Source organism: Limulus polyphemus, unplaced genomic scaffold (genome assembly GCF_000517525.1).
Source record: "Limulus polyphemus unplaced genomic scaffold, Limulus_polyphemus-2.1.2 Scaffold2397, whole genome shotgun sequence".
NCBI lineage: Eukaryota > Metazoa > Arthropoda > Merostomata > Xiphosura > Limulidae > Limulus > Limulus polyphemus.
The window spans coordinates 3,034-20,928 of NW_013668007.1; the positions used below are offsets into that span (position 1 = coordinate 3,034).

General features: G+C 33.0%; 1 long non-coding RNA gene across 1 annotated transcript in view; it reads right to left on the bottom strand.

The window, feature by feature from the left end:
- Window positions 1–5,120, bottom strand: part of LOC111087629 — a 6,962-nt gene extending 1,842 nt beyond the window's left edge. The window contains exon 1 of the long non-coding RNA XR_002612289.1: window positions 4,686–5,120. This is a non-coding gene — a long non-coding RNA (uncharacterized LOC111087629). The remainder of the gene's footprint in view (window positions 1–4,685) is intronic.
- Window positions 5,121–17,895: the final 12,775 nt, after the last annotated feature.

Here is a 17,895-nt window from a genome sequence, read left to right on the forward strand (position 1 = left end):
CAGTAGAAAAGTGTTTCTAGGTAAATATGTAGTTGTACAGAACTATGTGATCTACTGGCAACAAAATATAAGTTTTTCAGGTAACTATGTAACACTACAGAACTGTAATCCATTAGCAGCAGTAGAAAAGTGTTTCTAGGTAAATATGTAGTTGTACAGAACTATGTGATCTACTGGCAACATAATATAAGTTTTTCAGGTAACTATGTAACACTACAGAACTGTAATCCATTAGCAGCAGTAGAAAAGTGTTTCTAGGTAAATATGTAGTTGTACAGAACTATGTGATCTACTGGCAACAAAATATAAGTTTTTCAGGTAACTATGTAACACTACAGAACTGTAATCCATTAGCAGCAGTAGAAAAGTGTTTCTAGGTAAATATGTAGTTGTACAGAACTATGATCCACAATAAGCAACATAGAAGTCTTTCTTGGTTGCAGTTCAATTTTATAGAAATATGATCCATCATTAGCACTACAGAAGTGTTTCTAGGTAACTGCGTTGTTTTAGAGGATTGTGATCCGCAATAAGCAGCAAAGAAATGTTTCGATGTCTGTGTCTATTAGTCGAATAGAACTGTGATACACACGACTTTAGAAGTTTTTCTCCATAAGCAACCTTCTTTAATATTCCAATAATCTATCTCAGTAACATAGAAACTACTTTCGTTCAACATAGAGAAAAATTAACACTTCAGAGACGAACTGGCTAGATATAACCAAACTTTCAAACCAATAAAACAAAAGTAAAAATTTTCACGTACGTCCTATCTTATGAAACACTATTTCTAAAATTGTTCATGCTATGGAAGTACTATACAATCAACTGAGTCTACAGATCGTTAATTGAACAGGAGATCACGTGACTTTTGCAAACGAATAGCATGCCAATAACCGTAATGGAGGTCCTTTTTTAAAGATATATAATTTAATAGGGATATATATATATATGTGTGTGTCGGTACGTGAAACACTCAGTGTCCTGTCCTGGACGTTTTTATGTTGATAAAAATATAACTGAAGTTTAAAACTCTATGGTGACTTGGCATCAATTGTAGATCATTTACCTAGGATAATTGTTGTAAAAAAACTCTATGGTGACTTGGCATCAATTGTAGATCATTTACCTAGGATAATTGTTAGTAAAAAAACTCTATGGTGACTTGGCATCAATTGTAGATCATTTACCTAGGATAATTGTTATAAAAAAACTCTATGGTGACTTGGCATCAATTGTAGATCATTTACCTAGGATAATTGTTATAAAAAAACTCTATGGTGACTTGGCATCAATTGTAGATCATTTATCTAGGATAATTGTTATACAAAAACTCTATAGTGCCTTGGCATCAATTGTAGATCATTTACCTAGGATAATTGTTATAAAAAACTCTCAGATCCATCAGGTGATCACTATTCCTTATAGATCACTCGGACTCAACGATTTAGTTAGAAGATTCTGTTTAACAATCAATAAGTAGGGATCGAATTTTAATATAACCTAATGGCATTACATCAATTGTAGATTCTTCACCTAGGATAATTCTTTACAAAAACTCTCAAACCCATCAGGTGATTACTATTCCTTATAGAGCACCTGGACTCTACGATTTTCTTGAAAGATTCTGTTTAACGATCAGTAGGGATCGAATTTTAAGATAATTGAATGGCATTGCATTAACTTCAACCCCTGTAAGACAAATGTAAGAAGATAAATTAAAATTAATTATAAGTATCATTGTTTAATGTCATAGAGGACAAACTTTAGAATACTAAACACCTAATATTTAAAGAGAGAGAGTGACATAACTTAGTATAATTGAATAAATTTTTACAGCGTGTGTGTAAAGTACTAAAGATACTAAACATATAACAGGTAGCGGTGTATAGTTTAGTATCATTTTATAACACTCTAGCGGCAGAGTGTAGAATACTATAATAGGAAGAAGGGTATAACTTAGTATCATTTTATAACACTCTAGCGGCAGAGTGTAGAATACTATAACAGGTAGAGGTGTATAACTTAGTATCATTTTATAACACTTTAGCGGCAGAGTGTAGAATACTATAACAGGAAGAAGGGTATAACCTAATATCATTTTATAACATTACCACGACAGTGTGTAGAGTCTAAACAAATAACATATAGAGATATATAACTTAGTGTTGTTGTTTAACCTTATATAGCGACAGAAATTATAATATTAACACCTAAAATATATAGGTACAACCCAATGTGAGTGTATAATGCTATAGAGCAACAATGTGTAGAATACCAAACACATGATGTAACTAAAGAGGTATAACATATTGTCGTTGTACAACATTAAACAGTAATATTGTGTAGAGTATTGAACACACAACATATAGCGATTTATAGTCTAGTATAACTTTATAACGCTATATAAACAGCGACAATATGTAGAATACTAAACACATAATTGTTTGAGATGTGTAGATTATTATCATTTTATAATTTATACAGCAACAGTGTGTATAATACTAAACACATGACAGGTTGAGATGTGTAACCTATTGGCATTTTATAATTTATAGAACAACAGTGTGTATAATACTAAACACATGACAGGTTGAGATGTGTAACCTATTGGCATTTTATAATTTATAGAACAACAGTGTGTATAATACTAAACACATAACAGGTTGAGAAGTGTAACCTATTATCATTTTATAATTTATACAGCAACAGTGTGTATAATACTAAACACATGACAGGTTGAGATGTGTAACCTATTGACATTTTATAATTTATAGAACAACAGTGTGTATAATACTAAACACATAACAGGTTAAGATGTGCAACCTATTATCATTTTATAATTTATAGAACAACAGTGTGTAGAATACTAAACATATAGCAAATAGAAATATATTACTTAGCATAATTGTTTAATGCTACAGTGACAGCATGTAAAATAAAAAACACGTGATATATTAAACTGTATAGCCTAACATTATTGCATCACATTACAGCGACAGTGTGGAGAATACTAAACACATAACTAGAAATATATAACTTAGTATCATTGTTTAACGCTACAACGACAGAGTGTAGAATACTAAACACATAACTAGAAATATATAACTTAGTATCATTGTTTAACGCTACAGCGACAGAGTGTAGAATACTAAACACATAACTAGAAATATATAACTTTGTATCATTGTTTAACGCTACAGCGACAGAGTGTAAAATACTAAACACATAATTAGAAATATATAACTTAGTATCATTGTTTAACGCTACAGCGACAGAGTGTAGAATACTAAACGCATAACTAGAAATATATAACTTAGTATCATTGTTTAACGCTACAGCGACAGAGTATAGAATACTAAACGCATAACTAGAAATATATAACTTAGTATCATTGTTTAACGCTACAGCGACAGTGTAGAATACTAAACACATAATATAGCTAGAGAGATAAAGTATTGTCATTGTATAACATTATATGGCATTAGTGTGTATAATACTATACTCATAAAAGACAAAGATATATATAGTCTTATGTCATTATAAAATGTTATTCAGCGAAAGTTTTGTATGTATGCAGCATATTAGACCACACAAATCTAAGTTCGCTCTCCGTAATCTCCAGAAGACTTGTTGAACATCAGGGATGAGAGGTATTCTACAGTATAAAAATAGAGAATTCTACACACTATGTTTTTCATCTACTTTAGTGTTTTTCATGACAAGTTTTTCAACTATGTTTGACATAGTTTGTAAATACATAAGTATATATATATATATATTTAATATGGACTAGCAGAGCGATCCTGCATGTCTACATTTGCTTTGCATCCTGTGTTTCGGTTTATATTGTTATTAAAATTTCTCTATTAGTACCAGGGTCTTTCTATTCTTGAATAGTTTTATTTATTTTTCAAATCCTGTAGAGCTTACTCATTGAAAGCTCTACAAAAAATATTTATATTTGTACAAAACGCCATTCAATCAAAAGTATACTGATTACGAAATGCGAGGTACTTATACGTAAGTCAATAGAATAATATTATATACTGCGACAGATAGTAAAATACTAAACACGCAACACTGATAAAAAATTGAATTCTGAACAACAATTTTGATCAAACACCTTTAAACATATGTCGAAATAATAACGTTAAATTCAGCAACAGATTGTAGACTACTAAACAATCAACACACAACTTTCTGAACACCTTAATTTCAGGTTAATATTCTTGTGTTATTAGAACTTCCAAAAGACTTAAAGAGAAGTTTTCATTATTGATGTATACAGTTATACATAGTAGCAAAGTACTTCAAAATCTTGATACCTTCAAAGGTAGTTAAAAGCGCCAACTAGCCTTCTGTTACATGAGGCTAAAAACGTTTCGTTCATTTCCTACTCAACAACTTATTGATAATCGTTATTGACAGTGTTAAAATGAGTAGTTTTTTGTTTTAAAATAGGAAACTACAACGAGAGTATGTTTCAGTAATACCTGACTTTTAAACAGAATATAAAGACCTGCACAAAACTTATATAACACAGCAAATTAATATGTTCAGAAATATGCAGCGTACTAACTTATCTCAATATATACGTTTCAGTGAAGATGCTGTTCAGGCTTTATGCATTAATATGATCATTAGCGAAGTCGATGGGTTAACTGGTTTTAAATGTAACTTACCTTGCAACTCGCCAATTAGCAGAAGCCAAATTATCAAACAAGCCTTGATGTTCACATTCATCTTCTTGTATGCTGCTGAAACACTTCTGAGAAATATTTGGTTCATATAGGTTTAATAAGTACAGTTTTATTCTTTGTTTTTATCTTTCATTCACCGTTCCATCTTTCCGATGACATTTTCACTTTTCCTTCTGCTGTTGGCCTCTTCTTCACGTCTCTTGGAGAAGAGTTCCTGGGATGTCCCAAAAAATGTTTTCTCTAACCGCTAGTGAGTATAGCTGCAATAACTACATCACCACAAGCCACCAGGACACAATAGCTGCTTTTCCTGGTGGTGCCTCACTACTTTGTGAAGTCACACCGCCTCTTCTATCGATCCGTAAACACCTAGATGGCGCTTCAGAGTAGGATTGTCTCTCAGCGAGCTAAATAGTCCGATTTGACCTGTGGGAAATTTAAGGTAATGAATAGTTAATTATACATTTGTTCTTATTGTGTATCAAAAGTCATGCTTCCATTTTGCTGCATTAATAATATTAATTCGAAAATTAAATTCATAAATTAATTTAGGAATGAAACTTTAATTTAGTTTGTAACAAACTTCAGGGAAGCAAACTTATTAATTAACCTTTGTAATCAAAATATAATATAAATCAATAGAAAACATGCCCATGAGTTTCTAATAATTGGTGCTCACGAAGATGATAACGAGTACAATGTACAAACTTATAGATTATAAATCTTCTTTTTCTTAATTATAAAGTGACCGAGTTGATTTTAAACCAGTCACTACTGATGGAGTCCACAAATTCCATCATTCTGATTAATTGTGTGCATTAGCCTGTTACAACACTCAGTGTAAAGAGATGACCAAAAACATAGGGTGAGATCATAATTTTTTTATCTAAAATACATACGAAACTCCTACAGTAACTGATGAAATTAACTACAATATTGACGATATGTTCACTTAGATGTTTTTTTTATATGACTCATGAGTTATTAGGAACTCTGTAGTAAGTATAAGCAAATCGGAATCATGTACGTCTTCCCCTTGGTTGAGGTGTTATGTTCTATACATTAAACTGGATCTTTAGAAAGCTAGGAACGGTGAGAGTGCTTCAGATGGCTTATGATCTTCACTCGTTCAGTCTGTCAGAAACATGCTATTCTGATTATTTTGTATATTTGTTGGAAAAGCAGACTATTAGCAACGTCAGACAGGATGCAGTCACTTATGTATTATCAAACATGGTTTTCTTTTATCTTAGTATTTTCCTTTAGCTGATTGGATAAGTTTTTTTTTGTGCGTATGTTTTTTCTTTTTTGTCTACAGAACTCCATCAGTAAAGTAAAAAAAAAGGTGCATTATAGATACTTAAAGCTTATTTTTCGCTATGAAAATCACCTATAAACGAACGACCAGCTTGCTTTGTGTATAAAATATAATAATTTTCTAATAACATTATTGAAACTTGCTTTCTTGAATAAATATTCGCGGATGGATACTCGTGATCATCTTATAGATACTTAAAGCTTATTTTTCGCTATGAAAATCACCTATAAACGAACGACCAGCTTGCTTTGTGTATAAAATATAATAATTTTCTAATAACATTATTGAAACTTGCTTTCTTGAATAAATATTCGCGGATGGATACTCGTGATCATCTTCAGTCTAAATGGTTGTTGTATTACTCTGTATTTACGAACAAATACTTATGTGGTAAATGTTTTACTGACAAAGACCGTCTCATTATACATTTTATAGGTAATCATGTAGTGAATCATTAATATAGAGATCATACACTGAAACGTATTATTTTAATGCAGAAACAGAAAGGAGAATTAAAAGTACTCCCTGAAAAGTTAAATATAAAAGAGATCTTATTGCACAGGTAAGTCTAAATGAAAACTGTTAGATTTTCAATACAGTAATTAAAGTCCATGTAATTTACGAACGGAAATTCGTGTACCAGCTGCGCCAAGCGTGGCCTAGCGGTTAACGTGCCGGATTGCGAATAAGAAGGTCCAAGGTTCAAGCCGTGATATGTAGCTGAACATGCTTTACACTTTCACCTGAAAGCAAACTATAGTTGTGACAGTCAATCACATCGCACTATTCGATTACAGATAGACTGATAATAGGTGGCGCGCTCTGTTCATTGATTATCCTCATCTAACCAGTAGTTCTAAATTAGGAAAAGCTAAGCCTTAACCTTAAGGGCTTTGACGTGGTCGTTGAGTCCAGATGTTGCATAAGGTATCGTTTAGATTGAAAACGTCTGTTTAAAAATGCAATAGCAACATTAACATGCCCCTAATGCTTATGTAGCCTTAAAACTTACATTTCAACAGAGTTTATTAATATAAAACTAAGAAAAAAAATTGGAATTTTCAAGTTGTAAATTTTAATTACATACATTATTTAATTTTGAAACACATATAATGCAATATGAATATACCTCTTTATCATTTTTATGCTTGAACGACAAGAGCTGTCGTCTAGCAACCACCAAGTATAATACCCAAGAACAAAATGGTTGTGAAGAGATATATTGAAGAAAATAACACACTTTTTGTGTACCTTTGTAAGTTTCTACTTACAAAATAGTGACTCAATGCTTATAATTAGAGATGTCTTTTTTTTACAGAAAAAGGTAAGTATAACACTGCTTTAAAACTCGCAGTTTGCTGAAATAAGCATTTGAAAATAACACACTTTTTGTGTACCTTTGTAAGTTTCTACTTACAGAATAGTGACTCAATGCTTATAATTAGAGATGTCTTTTTTTTACAGAAAAAGGTAAGTATAACACTGCTTTAAATCTCGCAGTTTGCTGAATATAAGCATTTGAAAACGAAATTTTTAAACTGATACATGGTTTATACAAACAGACAAATTGCTTTTTTGCTTTATTTTTCTTATTTTTTTTATAAAGTTCTATATTTTAATAAATTTCCATTTGAGGTTCGTCAGAAAAATCTGGTAATCAAAAATAATGGTTACATCTTTTTAACGCCCTCTTTCTCTCGCGCATCCATTTTCTTAGTATAAGAATGTACACGTCAGGCCCATGGGATTAGGGTTAGAGAAACCACGTCATTCTAGACTTCTTTAGTATGCTGCACTAAAACAGTTTTTTTTTCATTCTCTAATATCATACATGTAAACCCCCTGCGGCATCTAACACTTACTATATGAAATTACCGCTGTAATACAGGCGGAAAATAATCTAGTAAGGGGTTCAGCGGACCCGCTTAAAGGATCTGACAGAAACTGAACCAGGTTTTTCTGAGACTTCATCGTCAAAAGGAACTTTTAGTTGTCTTTAGTGATATGTGCATCAAGAAGGAATTGATTATCTTAAGCATTTTAGAAAGCTTTGTAGCGAGGCTGTTTTGGAAAAATATTAAGTTAAGAATATTAGAAAATCCTATTATCCTAATTTACTAACAGAAAGCCAAAATAAGATATCAAGATTTGAACGTAGTAAAAAAGTTTAAATTCGCAGAATAAAGTTCCGAGTTTCTGCACGTTTAAAGATTAGCCGACACTATCACTGTGTGGTATGGCCAGGTAGTTAGGGCACTTGACTCGCAATCTGAGGGTCGCGGGTTCGAATCCCCGTCCCACCGTTCAGCCGTGGGTGCATTATAATATGACGGTCAATCCCACAATTCGTTGGTAAAAGAGTAGCCCAAAAGTTAGCGGTGGGTGGTGGTGACTAGCTGCCTTCCATCTAGTCTTTCCCTGCTAAATTAAGGACGGCTAGCTCAGATAGCCCTAGTGTAGCTTTGTGCGAAATTCAAATCAAACCACCTTAATCACGGGTGACAGTAAGTTAGTCATACCTGACACTTGAACACCTATAATTATTCTCTCATTAGTGTTATCGCGTACCAAAACTACATTACTGAGTATTCAGGTTACTTGGTTGTTTAAACCTTGACAGCAGCCTATGCAAAACATGGGCTAAACAGCCAAGTCAGAGACCCCAAAGTTAAGTTATAGCCTTCTCCAATTTAGAACTGCCGAAGAAATAAAGAACTACCAATCAGCTACTCCAGCCACATACTAGAAGGCTACTTTTAACCGAATAGTAGGATGTACTGTAACAGTTAAAACGCCGTTACAGCTGAAAGTACAAATCGTGTTGCGTAGCACCACCTATCCTTGAATTCTCAGTGCGGTATATTACCCATTAGTCCACATTATATTGTTTAATTTGTAACAGTCTACAATCAGGGTTGAACAACAACCAAAAACAATTTATTTACTTAGAAATAAATTCAACACTTACCGAAAGACAATTAATAAACACGTGCCTGGCCAGGACTTGACATTAATGTTAATAAACAATATATCATAAATATCAAAAATAATTTCAAATGATAGAATCATGAGAAAGAACCAGAAAGAAAGAACGTCACTCCAAAAAATACAGCAAACACAATATTCCAAAAATACCTTTCAATATTAAGAACAATATCGAGTAATAAAGAGCAATAATTCACTAACTGCATCGTTCACTAACTATCTCGTGACGCTCTTAATGAAGCTTCTGGAAAGGTATTTATTCACTGAGTAGATCACGAGAGTACACTTCATGTGATCATAAATGTACATAATATTCTGCTACATTAATAGTATCTGTACGTCACCGCTAGGGAAGCTGGTGTCAGTTTCATCATATAGACATATTTACTCAAAATACCAATGATAAACTAGAAGGTGAGTTAGCGTTTTAATGCAATTAAAAATTCATAAATTAATAAATGAACGATAAACACAACCATAATCACAAAAAATAGAATTTGCTATGCCACGAACTCAAGTTTAACAAAAACGTTTTCAGTGGCGTATCGCGGCTTGAACTTTAGACTTTTTAGATCCGCAGCCCATTAAGCTAACCATTAGGTCACACCTTTCCCTGAATATTCACAAAAATAACTTCTTTGCAAAAGACTGTTAGAAGAGCATACGTTCTTAATTCAAAGTTATTTAACATATCATTATTTCAAATATTTGTGTTATTCAGAAGCATAGAGAAAACAATTGGAAAAATAGATATACTCAATTTCCTAGTTAATACATTTTTCTCAGCTTCTTGTGTATTGAAGTACACTTGAAAGTAAATCTCTTTTTCTTTACACACACTGTTTTAATCCAAGGTCCACGCAGCAGAAGTTCTAGTAAAGCCGTTTGGTCTAACAAAGTTGTTAATACAAAAAAAAAATGACCAAATGCGGAGGAATCTTATTACATATGAATGGCTGTTTGCTAAAGCACTTTAAAGTGCGACTGCTGTACCAACGGCTTATTACTCCACTGTCATTACAAATAAATCTTCAGAGTAACCCTTTTGTTCAGCCAGAGAAGTACTTAGCCCTCCGGGATTGTTTCTAGGCCTAGCTTTATGAAAACATTTGTTACAAAAATTATTTATGGGTGTGCTGTTAACACGAGTGCCAAATGATTTGCTTGCTTGAGAGAAGAACTACCTTTGATAAATAGCCAGTACACTGGTTTTTAATTAACTACGAAGCTCTTTATTTGATTTGATTGAATAACATTCACAGAGAATTGAAAGGTTAAATCGTTAGGACAAACAGAAGCTTTCTTAAGTTTAGAATCACTACAACACAGATATATGTTAAGCTGACTAATGCGTTAGGTCATGCTGTGGGCCCATTGTCTGAATTTTCTTTTGAAAATAAACCGAAAATATAATAAAATATCTTGGTCTTGTTATTGTACGCGTATAATGAAAATATTTGTAAATTATTGTTATGTAAGTGCAATAAAGATATCCTTTAACCAGTTTATTGTTTTCATAATCGTTTAAACAGCATTTAGTCGAGTACATTAATCTTCACTACGAAACCTATCCTTAATGTTACAATGGAACATCCCAAGATATCTCAGAATATAAACTGATGTAACTGAATAGATCCAGAAAACAAAAATTTGTACTAAGTAAGTTCCTCTTTCAGTTTCTGGTTAATACTTCATAACTTCTGTTGATAGGCAACAGATGGAACAAAGTATTAAATAAGGATGATGAAATGACTTTAATATATGGCGTGAAATTCTTTATTTTAAATCTAATAATGTGAATTTTGAAAGTATATATAGGTCTTAACTCATATAAAATACAACGTAATGAGATATCGAAAGATGTAGAGTGTACGAGATTGTTCCCATTCTTACGGTATTTTATCTTTTATAGAGTAAATAATTAAGTAAAATAATTTTTATATTGTATTTTGAGACTAGGGACAGTCTCATTTTAAAATATTTATTGTGTATTATTAAACCTTGGCTTTAATACATCTGTGTTATTGACGTATCAATAGCTATAGTCATATTTCATTGTCATGCCAAATTTACAAATGCAAAAATCAGGTTTTCATTAGTATACCAATCCTGCATACTACATATCAACAGCTACGATCAGGTTCTTTATTGTTATGCCAGACTTTCATAGTACGTTTCATAAACCACAATCAAGTTTTCTTTGATTTGCGAGACTTACATAAACGTTTCAACAGACACGATGACGTTTTCATTTACATGCCAAACCTAGTAATACCTTTCAACAGTTACAATCAGGTTTTCAATGTTATGCCAGAATTGCATAATACGTTACGACTGCAAAAAGCAGGTTTTCATTATTCTACCAGTCAGTCCTACATACACGTTTCAACAGCCACATTCAGGCTTTCATTATTATGCCAGACCCACATAATACGTTTAAACCGCTACAATCACGTTTACGTTTTTATGCGAGAGTTGCATAAACGTTTCAACAGCCACAATCAGGTTTTCGTTATTATACGAAACAAATGTTTCAATGACGGCAAATCGTTGTTTCGTTCATTGGAAAAATTGAAAAGTAGCTATATTTCCGCGAAGACATTTGGTTGTTTTCTTCGTTAGGAAGATGAAAGAGTTTTCGTTTCCACGAGGACAGCTGGTTATTTTCTTCGTTGGGCATATGGAACATTAGTAATGTTTCCATAGAAGCAATTGATTGTTTTCTTCTTTAGAGAGATGGAAAAGTTGTAATGTTTCTATAACGGTCATTTCTTTTCTTCGTTAATAAGACTAAAGTGCTGACATGTTTCCCTCCGACTGTCTTCTTCGTTAGAGAAATGAAAGAGTTGACATGTTTCCTTGAGTGTACTGGTTGGTTTCTAGGATATGAAGATGAGGGAGTTGACACGTTTTCTTGAGTGTACTGATTGTTTTCTAGGATAAGAAGATGAAGGAGTTCACACGTTTCCTTGAGTGTACTGGTTGTTTTCTAGGATAAGAAGATGAAGGAGTTGACACGTTTACTTGAAGGTTCTGGTTGTTTTCTAGGATATGAAGATGAGGGAGTTCACTCGTTTCCTTGAAGATTCTGGTTGTTTTCTAGGATATGAAGATGAGGGAGTTCACACGTTTACTTGAGTGTACTGGTTGGTTTCTAGGATATGAAGATGAAGGAGTTGACACGTTTACTTGAGTGTACTGATTGTTTTCTAGGATATGAAGATGAGGGAGTTCACACGTTTACTTGAGTGTACTGATTGTTTTCTAGGATATGAAGATGAGAGAGTTCACACGTTTCCTTGAAGGTTCTGGTTGTTTTCTAGGATATAAAGATGAGGGAGTTCACACGTTTCCTTGAAGGTTCTGGTTGTTTTCTAGGATATGAAGATGAGGGAGTTCACTCGTTTCCTTGAATGTACTGGTTGGTTTCTAGGATATGAAGATGAGGGAGTTCACAGGTTACCTTGAGTGTACTGGTTGGTTTCTAGGATATGAAGATGAGGGAGTTCACACGTTTCCTTGAAGGTTCTGGTTGTTTTCTAGATTATGAAGATGAAAGAGTTGTCATATTTCAATGAGCGCGATTGGTTGTTTTCTTCGTTAGAGAGGTAGAACAGTTATTAATAGCAATTTTTATTGACCATATTTAACAAATCATTTGGTAGACGTTTTACATAATTGTAATAAAGGTTGTTTTTAGCCGCGGCATAGCAGCTCTGAGTTTTTTTTTTATGTTGTTGTTGTTGTTTTTCCAAGCACAAACTTCTAGCTCATAGCTCCATCATCTGTTGGCCGATTTGAGATTAAATTACAGTTTTAAATTCAGGAGGTCAAATCCTTTCGATTGATGTATTTTACCACGCCAAAGGTCCCATGCATTAATTTACTCTAATCGTGCCTAAAATAATTTCAAGTTGAGTGTAGGCTGGTAGAGATCCTGATAAGTAATAAAATTCAATTGAGTATACGCGCGCCTCATGCTTGGTATTTTTTTCGCCAAAAATGTAGCTAATAAAAAGAGAGAAAAAAAAAGGTATCATAGATTAATTTACTCTAATCCTGCTTAAAAGGATTTCAAGTGCCGCAGCTATTGAGGACTCCCTCTTGTTTTATTGAGCTTTAGGGTTAATTCTTTAACAAAAACGTGCGTGGATCTTTTTAAATCAAGACATTATATTAAACTACACAAATTGATTATACAAACTAAAGATTACTTGTTACTCCTACTGTAGTGTTTGTTACGAAAACTAAAGACTACTTGTTACACCTAATGTAGTGTTTGTCACGCAAAACTAAAGACTACTTGTTACACCTACTCTGGTGTTTGTCACGCAAAACTAAAGACTTTCTAGCCTTACTTCAACGTCTATTGTCTTAAGTGGGGGCTTAATCTAAATAGCTCATTAGAAAGAAGTGCGTGTGTATATTAATATGAAAATATTAAAATTTAGAAAGTAAACAACTCAATTATTTTCAAAAGAAAAACTTCCAAGTATGTCTAAGACTCGTTTAGTTTTCCGCGTTTATATACATATACATTTTATTTGGCTCAAATAACAACACGCTATCACGCAAAGTTAAGGCTTCACGAAAGTACGCGGCTATGACTTCCAAAGAAACAGCGTTATCTTTATGAAGACGATCAATACTTGCTAGTCTTAAGTTATTTCTATTCGTTAGTAGACAATCAAGTGCTCTTACATATACAAGATACCCAGGTGAGTGCAAACGTACTAACAACTTATGCAAGGAAGAACTTGCATATTGCTCTCGATAACATAATATTTAACACATCAAACAAAAAACAGTACATAAGGAGTGATCCTACTGCTAAATTTGATAATGAAACACTGATCAGTTTAAACACAAAAAACAGTACATAAGAAGTAACACAGTAGCTAACATCACAATATAGAATATTAATAAGATCAAACAAAAAAATAGTACATAAGAAGTGACGTTACTGCTAAATTTGATAATGAAACACTGATCAGTTTAAACACAAAAAACAGTACATAAGAAGTAACACAATAGCTAACATCACAATATAGAATATTAATAAGATCAAACAAAAAAATAGTACATAAGAAGTGACGTTACTGTTAAATTTTATAATGAAACGCTGATCAGTTTGAATATAAAAAAACAGTACATAAAAAGTAACGCTATAGCTAACATCACAATATAGAATACTGATCAGACCAAACAACCCTACTTTTGGGATGAAAATTTGTTTCCAAAGCGAAAGCTTTTGTTTTTAAGGAGCAAAATTTATTTGATTCTGTTTTCCACGGACAACAAATACGAGACCTATTTTTGTTTAAAGTATTTTCTCAACGCATCTAAGCTATCTTGATCTATTTCTAACATACAGAAGAAAAGTTTTATCAGGATACCACAGCTTACCAGAATTAATAATATACACATACATATATATGAAGTTTTGAGTTTCACTGGAGAAAATTAACGTACATAAACCATTTAAGATCTTCAAAGACAATATTTTTAATCCAAATAATAAGTAGTGGAAATAAATATCAAAAGTCGATCTATCGGTGTTTCGCTTGTTAAAAAACTTGATAGTGATATTGGTAGTTTCAACATGAAAAGCAACACGCAAGCTCAACTGTGGGTTCAGATACCCTTAAGGTTTGGGCATAGCTTTTCTTATCCAAAGCTGCTTATCAGAGGGAGGTAACCAATCAGCACCACCCGTCGCCTATTATTGAGCTACTTTTAAACGAATAGCGGAATCGACTGTGAGAGTTCTAATGTTCTCATATCTAAAATGTAGCAGTACCTAGCGACTCGAACCTTGCACCTTCTGATATATAGACCATGTACGGTTCTATAGCACTAAATATGATATAACTAGTTGTAACAACGCTGTACAAGTTGGGTTTAAACGAGTTTCGTGAAGTCCATATCAACCTCTGTGTGTGTGTTTTTTTTTTCTATTGCAAAACATTTAAACATATAAAAGTTATACAGGTTTAGCTTTATTTTTTAAATCTTGAATTGAAAATAATGATACAGATTTTAACTAAATAACACAAAAAATCGGTCATTTCATATCATACAACGCTTGCTTCATAAAGTGAAAAATCACAGAGGGTTTTGAGAGTAGACTTGCTTCATAGCGGTGTGATACAAGTTTTCAAAGTAGAGTTGCTTTATAGTTCAGAAGATTTTAAGCGTAAATTTACTTTAGTGCCTGGATACAGAGGGTTTTAAGAATATACTTGCTTCGTAGTGAAGTGTTACAGGGGGTTTGAAGAATATACTTGTTTCGTAGGGGTATGGATAAAGAGTGAAAAACCTTAAAGAGTAAAATTGCTTTATAGTTACGCGGTACAAAGGGTTTACAGAGTAGAAATGCTTCGTCGTAACGTTATACAAAGTGTAGACTTGCTTCATAATGGTGTGGTACAGAGGATTTTAAAAATATACCTGCTTCATAATGTGAAATACAAAGGAATTTAATAGTAGAAATGCTTCATGGTGCTTCATAGAGTACATTTACTTCGTATTGACGTGTAACAGAAGGTTTTATCAGTAGAATTGCTTCGTAATGACATGGTAAAGAGTGTTTTAGACGTAGACTCGATTCATAGTGGTGTATGTTACAAGAAGTTTTAAGAGAACACTTGTTTTATAGTGGCGTGATATAAAGGGTTTTAAGGTTAAACATGCTTCACAGTGAAGTGATACAAGAATATTTAATGATTAAACTTGTTTCATAGTGTGTGAGCCTAGGATTTAGAGGCAGAATTTATACAGAAGATTTTGCGAGTAAACTTACTTCATGGTGACGTGTAATAGAAGATTTAAAAAGTAGATTTGCTTCATAGCGCTACAAAGAGTTTTAAGGCTAGACTTGACTGTTGTTTCCACGATCCACAGGGTTTTACGAGTAGACTTGTTGCGTAGTGACGTGATACAGAGGGTTCTTAAGAGTAGGCCTGTTTTATAATCGGGTGATACAAAGGGTTTTAATAGTACACTTCTTCGTAGTGCCGTAGTACAGGAGTTTTTATTAGTAGTCTTGCTTCTTAATGACATTTTACAGAAAGTTTTTAGAAGAGACTTGCTTTATAGTGACATGGTACGTGGTGTTTCAAGAGTAGGCCTGTTTCGTAGAAGTGTAGATAAACGGTTTTACTGGTAGACTTTCTTCGTACTGTCGTGGTATAGTGTTTTACGACGAGTAGCCTTGCTTCGTAATGGCATATTAATGTTTTAAGTGTAGACTTACTTCGTGGTAGGGTAAACATAGGGTTTTAATAGTAGTCATGCTTCGTGGTGACGTTGTACAGAGTGTTTCAAGAGTAGAATTGATTAGTAGTGAGGTAGTATAGAGGATTTTAAGAGTACTATTGATTCGTAGTAACGTGGTACAGAGGATTTTAAAACTTTCTATGCTGATGCCACGACAGCAAATGTAGGTGATCTGCAAGTCATGACGTCTTTCTTGTGTTTCAAGAAAGTTATCCTTTGCACGCTTTATTCCGCAACGCAAGCATGATAGAACCTATTTTATCAGATATCGATTATCTGTACTACTAAATCAGAAATGTGAAGAAACGCTCTCTTCTACCTTGGCACATAGATTATATTTTTGCATTTAATTTAAAAGTACGTTAAATATTTTAAAAAGTTAAAACATGCACTTCTTGTAAATGCCTACTTCGAATATTGTAAACGTCCTTAGGCTCCCACTCACTTCTCGTGTATGGGTTGCTTAAAGTCCACAAAAATAGCATCCCCTATTTTTCTAACATCGGTTCTCATACTTATACATTAGCTAAATTATTCATTCCTATTCTAAATTCGTTCATTTCCATCGAGTTTACAGTTAAATAATCATATTCCTTTGCACAAGGATTTCTGAAATTATTAACATTGATCCACATATACTTTCTAGTTTCGACAGTGAATCTTTATTCACAAACATTCCAACAATACAAATTATCTTAAAGAAACTTCTTCCCATCAAAAATGAAACATACACAAGCTTTAACTGCAAACAGTTCGAAGAATTACTAACACTTGCCATCATGGACAATCATTTTGTCTTCAATGGTCAGCTATATGACCAAATAGATGGCGTGGTTCTGGTGTCACCTTTAGGACTGACTCTCGCTAACATATTCCTTTGTTACTATAAGCGTTCTTGGTTAGACACCTGTTCTGCTGAATATAAACCGGCTATATATAGAAGATGTTTTGACGATACGTTTTTACTGTTTCGAAGCTCTAATTACATCAAACAATTCTTGTATTATTTAAATTCTAAACACCCTAACATTAATTTTGCTTGTGAAACTGTAAAACCGGTAAATTGCAATTTTCTTGATATCCAAATCAGCAGATTAGATAATCATTTCACAACATCTATTTATCGTCAAAAATATACAGGCTTACATACTCGACTCGACAGTTTTTATTCCGAATTACTTTAAACGTAACCTCATACTCAGTCTTCTCAAAAGAGCATATTACATCTGTTCTAACTACCTCTCTCTTCATACCGAAATCCCCACATTATAGAACATTCTAATAACCAACAGCTATCCCTTGCATTTTATACAAGCCCTAAGACGCAAGTTTCTTTCTCACAAATTTGAACCCCCAAAGAAACCATACACTGTTGATAAATACCCATTAAATCTGATCGTTCCTTTTTTAGATGAGCAAAGTTTCGTAGTGAAGTCGCAAATTTTAAGAATAATTAAAACATTTTATCCACAAGCTCAACTACAAATAATATTTAAATCACCTTTCAAAATACAAAATGTATAAAGATATATAGTCATATTGCCTACCCTATGCGTTCCAGGATCGTATATAAATACACACGTGGTTGCTGTAATGCCACTTACATTGGCA